Source organism: Chenopodium album, chromosome 10 (assembly GCF_948465745.1).
Source record: "Chenopodium album chromosome 10, dcCheAlbu1.1, whole genome shotgun sequence".
Classification (NCBI taxonomy): domain Eukaryota; kingdom Viridiplantae; phylum Streptophyta; class Magnoliopsida; order Caryophyllales; family Amaranthaceae; genus Chenopodium; species Chenopodium album.
This window is the reverse complement of record NC_137843.1, coordinates 43,150,336-43,156,499: the sequence shown is the minus strand read 5'-3', so window position 1 is coordinate 43,156,499 and position 6,164 is coordinate 43,150,336.

The window sequence follows — 6,164 nt, the reverse complement described above, 5'->3', positions numbered from 1 at the left end:
TTGTTCAAGTTCTACTCTTCGATAAGCCCATCAGACACAGGAAAAAGTTCGTACTAATGGCTACCCAACAGGAAGTTAATGAGTTGAAACAAAACATGACTAACTTGACCGAGATGTTCAAAACTCTCGCTCTTCAAGTCAATGACCCTAGTAAGAAACAACATCTTGAGCGTATGGAAGAAAGCTTGAGCAAAATTTCCTATGACTATAAATTTCAGGGAATTAGCTTACAAGGGGTCCCAGTGGACAAAGAACTATTAATTAATATTAAACCATAATTAATAGGAAAAATTGTCAAAAATAATACAAACTTTCACCCATCCGCTAAAAACAAGTCGAACTTTCGATTTTTTCTAAATAATACATACTTTGAGAAGCATCCGCTTTAAACAAGTTATGACCTATTGGTAACTTGATTAATAGGTTTATGGGACACGTGTCGTTGCATGATTAGTTTGACAATTTGATTTAATTTATTTTTAAAAGATATGAAATTATATTTATTATTATTAATTTTTTTTTTAAAAAAGAAACCCCCAGCCACCCTTTTTTCCCGGTGCTGGGCTCTCCGATGACCTCTAGCTGGTGCACCAGCCACCTCACTTAGCTCTCATTACCTCACTCTAGTGCACTGGCAACCTCCGGCAACTCATTACCCTACACCGATAACCCAACCTCCACATCCCTAACTCCTCCTTCTCCCCTCCTCAACTCCCAACCATCACGAAAAACCCACGAAACCTCCTCTTCCACTATTGAAAACCCCAACCGCCGCTTACACCACCCCGAAACTCTAAAGGATAGGGTTTTCGAGGATGGAGAAGGGACAAATGGGGATTTCAACGACGGAGGAGGGCTGATTCGGGGTTTTTTCGTGGGGATCGGAGGAGGGAGGGGATTTCATTGTTGGTGGTTTGGGGAAAGGAGGACGGCGGCGGGGAAGGAATAGGTGGTGAGGGTCGGCGCAGCAAGGTACGTGGCTGGGTTGGTGCCGTCGGGTTTGGGGGAGAGGAGAGGCTGCTGGTGGTGAGGGGTGGGGTTTTTTTTAATTAATTTTTTTTAATGGTTTATTAAATTATTTTAATTGTTAATTAAATTTGGTTAAATTTTTAATTACCAGTTAATTAAATTCTTAAATGAATTTATCAAACAAAAAAAAAAAAGTTAACCAGCTATTCAGGTTGTAAGTAAATATCCTGTTTAAAGCGGATGTCCCTCAAAGTTTGTATTATTTAGAAAAAATCGAAAGTTCAACTTGTTTTTAGCGGATGGGTGAAAGATTGTATTATTTTTGACAATTTTTCCTAATTAATATTACTGCTTAATCTTGACTGAACCCTTCGGATCACACCCAAGTAACTAACGATCCGACACGATGAATTAATTTGGAAGAAATTAATGAGTCGCTCGAGTATTAAATATCTAGACGTCGGAAATCGAGCTAGGAGGGTTGTAACCAAGCGTCACAAGTTGAGTCAAATTAATAAAAAAGACGAGACGGTAAAATCAAACTAATTAATCGACAATTACCAAAATACCCCTAGCATAGGAATGCCCCGAGAAAACCAAGTGCTAGGGGATATTGGTGCTAGCATGTGCACCGCACCTAGGCAATGGTGCTAGGTGCACATGGATAGCATGCACCAGCCGTGCACAAGGCAGTAGCAGCCCGTATGTGCGTGCATGGCTTGTTGTACATGTGCGGGCTTAGTACGATTCCAGCACTGCTAGCACGCCAGTGCTAGCAAGGCACGCACATAGAAGCAACAACTATGGCGCGCCAGCATGGTAGCAAGGCACGCACATAGCAGCAGCGGCTATGGCACGCCAACAAGCTAGTAACGCACATAGCAGCAGCAGCTATAGCATCGCCAGCTGGCGCGAGCTGGTTGGCGCATGTGGCTTGCTTGGGCCGATTTTGGGGAAGCTTGGGGAGGAATGCAATGGTGCCCTCCCCTTATGGTCCTCACCTAACCTCTCCTTGTGTAATTGATACTTGTTAATTAATTAGTTGTTTGCTATTTTCTTTTATTTTTTATTTAAAAATAAAGAAGGAAAGTTGATTTTACCAACTCTCCCACATTGATGGGAGAGTGGAATTCTCTCATGACATTCTCTATAAATACCCACCTTGGGATTTGGAGAAAGTCACTTGAGTAGGAACTCAATAAGGCATCTCCACTTGAGAGAAAACCTTTAAATTCATATAATACTCGAGTAGTGTTTTGGTCCGACTTGGCTAAATTCCAAGTAAGAAACCGGTCGGGGTCGAGTTGCGGGTGGATACCGTAGGAGGTCTCTGCGCTTGCAAGATTTGTCTTTGAAGTAAGAGCTCCGAGTGAGAGCGAAGCACGCGGCAAGGGTTAGATCGTCTTTTCTCTATTTCTTGTTATTTATGTCGTTTTAGTTGTATTAATTATGAGCAGGTCTTGGGGTCAGGTTTTGTTCCGCGGTGAGTTGGACTCATCGAAACCCAACAGCACTATCGGGGCATTGCTCATTTATTTTTATAACTAAAAAATTTTCTAGGGTTTAAAAATGATTTAATTTCTGGTTATGTTGCTAATTAGATTAGTAGCTCGATTTTATTAATTTTTATCTCGTTTCATTCAGAACTTTGGCTTCAGAACCCATATTTTCTCCCAAGGCTAGTGAATTTTGGGTGGAATCGATATTCAGGAAACATTCTGATTCTTTAGGGGTTGCGAAAAAGCCAAATTTTACCCAGAAATGCCCGTTTCTAGGGATTTTTCGTTTTGACAAAAAATTTTAAATCTTTTAAACCTTGAATCTTAATGGCATATTAATTGTGATTATGCATTTGGTTCTTTCCTTTATGCTTTTGCAATTTTAGACCACTTTTAAGCATAATTACTTGGTAGTAATTGGTGCTTAATAGTTGGCTCGAATTTTCACATAATTGCAAACAAATTGCTTTAAGTGTGAAAAGTTTGATTCTTGAGGCTCATAAGTACAAAAGATTCAATCTTTAATTATTTTAAGTGATTGGAACTTTGCGTTACTAAATTCCATGTATGAAATTTTTGATTTAATCATTTATTAAGTTGATTGGAATCATAGAGTTTCAATCTTGTGATAGAATTTTAATTAATCTTCATATTGGAAGTATAATTTTCAAGGATTCACAAGTTAAAGTTGGAATCTTTATTTGAATATTTGTGTTCATAATTCTAACTCTCTCTTTAATTTTGTCAAATCTCATAATTAATTTATGTTGGTTAAATTAATGTTGAGAATAGCCTTTATTTATTTTGTTGCATTAAGTTGAACCAATTTAATTAAAGAATAGTTCTTGGAAATAATTTTTGTTTTGTGCACTTGAATGAATTTATTAAGTTGGACTTGTTATATTTTTCATTTTGTTAATTAAATTGATTCTAAATTAATTTGGAATTAATTAATTAAGTCACGCAAAACTTCGAAATTAATCCCGAGAGTAAACACGCAAACTAAGGCAAAACCACCCTCGGCCAGCCGAGCTGCACAGCAGCCCGCATGTGGCTGCCAAGGGCTAGATGTGCTTGGTACGTGCGCCACTCAGATGCGTGGTTGTGCGCGCCATACGTGTTGCGGGTGTGCGTGCGTTGCTTGCTGCGGCTGTGCGTGTGTGCGCTGCTTGGTTCGGGTGGGTGGTTGCGTGTGTGTGCGGGTGTGCTGCTGGCTTGCGGCATGGTGCGCGCACAACAGCAAGCTCGAGTGGCCTTCGTGGCCACGAGTCGCAAGCACGCCCCGTAGGGAGCACAACGCGTATGCGATGCTTTAGGCTATGGGTGTGACGCTTGGCTCGGGCCACAGCTTTGCACGTGACCCCTCACTAGGCACCCATGCCCCGGTGTCTAGCACACCAAGCCGAAAGGCTTGATGTTATGGACTTTGGGGTTTTAGGGCTATGCTAATTTTGCGTTTTGCCAATTTTAATTATTTTAATTATGTTTGAATTATTAAATTTTAGAGGCCAGGCCTCGGTTTTGAGCGGCACTTGCAAAATTTTGGGTTTACCGGCTTAATTAATTGGATTAATTAAGATCGATATGAAATTTAGTGGGACCTTCAATTTTAATTGCGCTTAATCACATAATTGGTTAAACAACTTTGACTAGTTTTAATTAGGCACGTTAATCGGATTAACCATCTAAATTAGTTACTAGTTTACGCGTGTTTGTGCATTGTTACTTGTTTATCGTTGTAAAATGCATGGGTCATTCACATATAGTGAATGGATGAATGGAATGTATATCTCTCACAGGTTTTATTAAATGGAAATTAGTAAGGCCCGATTAGGATAAAAAATACGGACTGCGTTCCGTCATGCATTTTTGTAAATCTAAATACGGTCTGCGAACTGTTGAGTATTTTTGTACCTTAATATTTAGATTAGTCCTAATCGTAGATACTGGTATTTGCATTATTTTGGTTATGTCTTGGAGACGGATGTTCTTGGAAGACGAAGCCATGAAGTTGCAAAAAAAAATACCCTTGAAGATATGAAGACTCAAGGGGTCATGCTAGTTGCCAAATGCATCATTTACTTATGTTTTCGATATATATATTTATGCTTATATATATGAATAATATGTTAGATGGATGTTTAGGATTTCAAATGTTGTGATGATTAATTAAGTTCACTTAAATCAACCAACATATAAACCCTAGGTCCCTAAAATATTGAGTAAAATTTGCCATTTCAAAACAACACTTACCAACCTATTAAGAGTAGTGATGGGCTACGCCAAAACGAGTCATCACTATTAATCCTAGGAAATGTAAGGCATACCGGGAAGAAGAACTTGGTGAACTTTAAGGAGTGGGAAGAAGAACTCCGAAATACCCTCCAAAATTGCTACCTAGAGCACATTCTCGACATACCCATCCGAGTTTTTACTCAAAAGGGGTTATGAGAGATAAGGCTCATGAGGAATGGAGTTGGGATTGCAAAAGGGTCTCACGACTTATGGCAAACTCCATCCCAGAACAATGGAAGGGGAAATCCTCCAACTATTTTCCGGACATGCTCCTCAAAGCTCTAGAGGATATAGTCAATTTGAGGGTCACCAAGAGTATCAAAGGCAACTATGATGGTCTCGTGGAGGAAATGACTAAGTCACTCTCCAACATGAAAATCAAGCCACCGCAAGAGGGGTGCCTTTTCAAGGAGAGGCAAGAGGTATGGGCACAAGTTTATAATGCCTGACTAAGACCCGGAATGCCACTTCGAGCCCACGTGCTCCAAGTGACAAGGCTATTCACTCACTTAAAGCTCATTGGAAAGCCGGTGGAGGATGAGCAAGCGGCTCACATGATATTAAGTTCTCTCCACTCGGGCTTTGTCGCATTGAAGATTCGACTAATTGCCAATCGAAACAAACTGTCTTTGATGAAGGTTATTCATGATCTTCAAAGGGTCGATTCTTGCGGAAGTACTAAGCTCAAGCTTGCTCTAAGGGCAAAAAAAGAAAGAGTTCAAGAATAAGGGAAAGATGCGATGCTTCTACTGTAGTCGTCAGGGCCACTACAAGAGAGAATGCAGCATGTACCTGGAAGATGAGGCAAAGGGAAGAGAAATCTCTACCTCAGGTATCTTCTTTATAAACTTACACTTGAATACAAGCAATTCATAAGGTATGAGATGTCATTAATGACTCATTATATGCTCCTATTTCAGGAATCAAGTGAGAAGGGCTTACCAAGTGGATGTGGATAGACAAGCGGAAGAAGAAGACAATCTTTTCGGAAGGCTTGTAATCACATAGTTTGTCATGACATAGAACTTGTTTAAGTTTTGTTATCAACCATACATTAATCTTCCGGCGTTGGACGTCATTTTGTTTTGATCATAAAACTATTGTTTCAAAAGTCTTGCTTATATGTTTATAGCTTGACACGTTTATCTAAAATGTGTGCTTTCATTAGAGAAACAAGTTTATAATATTAATAATACCACCAAGAAAGTTAACACCATTGAGTCAAATGAGACGTACTTGTGGCATTGTCGTCTTAGTCACATTAACATCAAACGTATCAAGAAACTTGTACAGGAAGGTGTTCTTGACTCATTCGATTTAAATCGTTTGAGAATTGCGAAGGATGTTTATTAGGAAAGATGATAAAACAGCCATTCTCCAAGTTGGGAGAAAGGGCAGGTG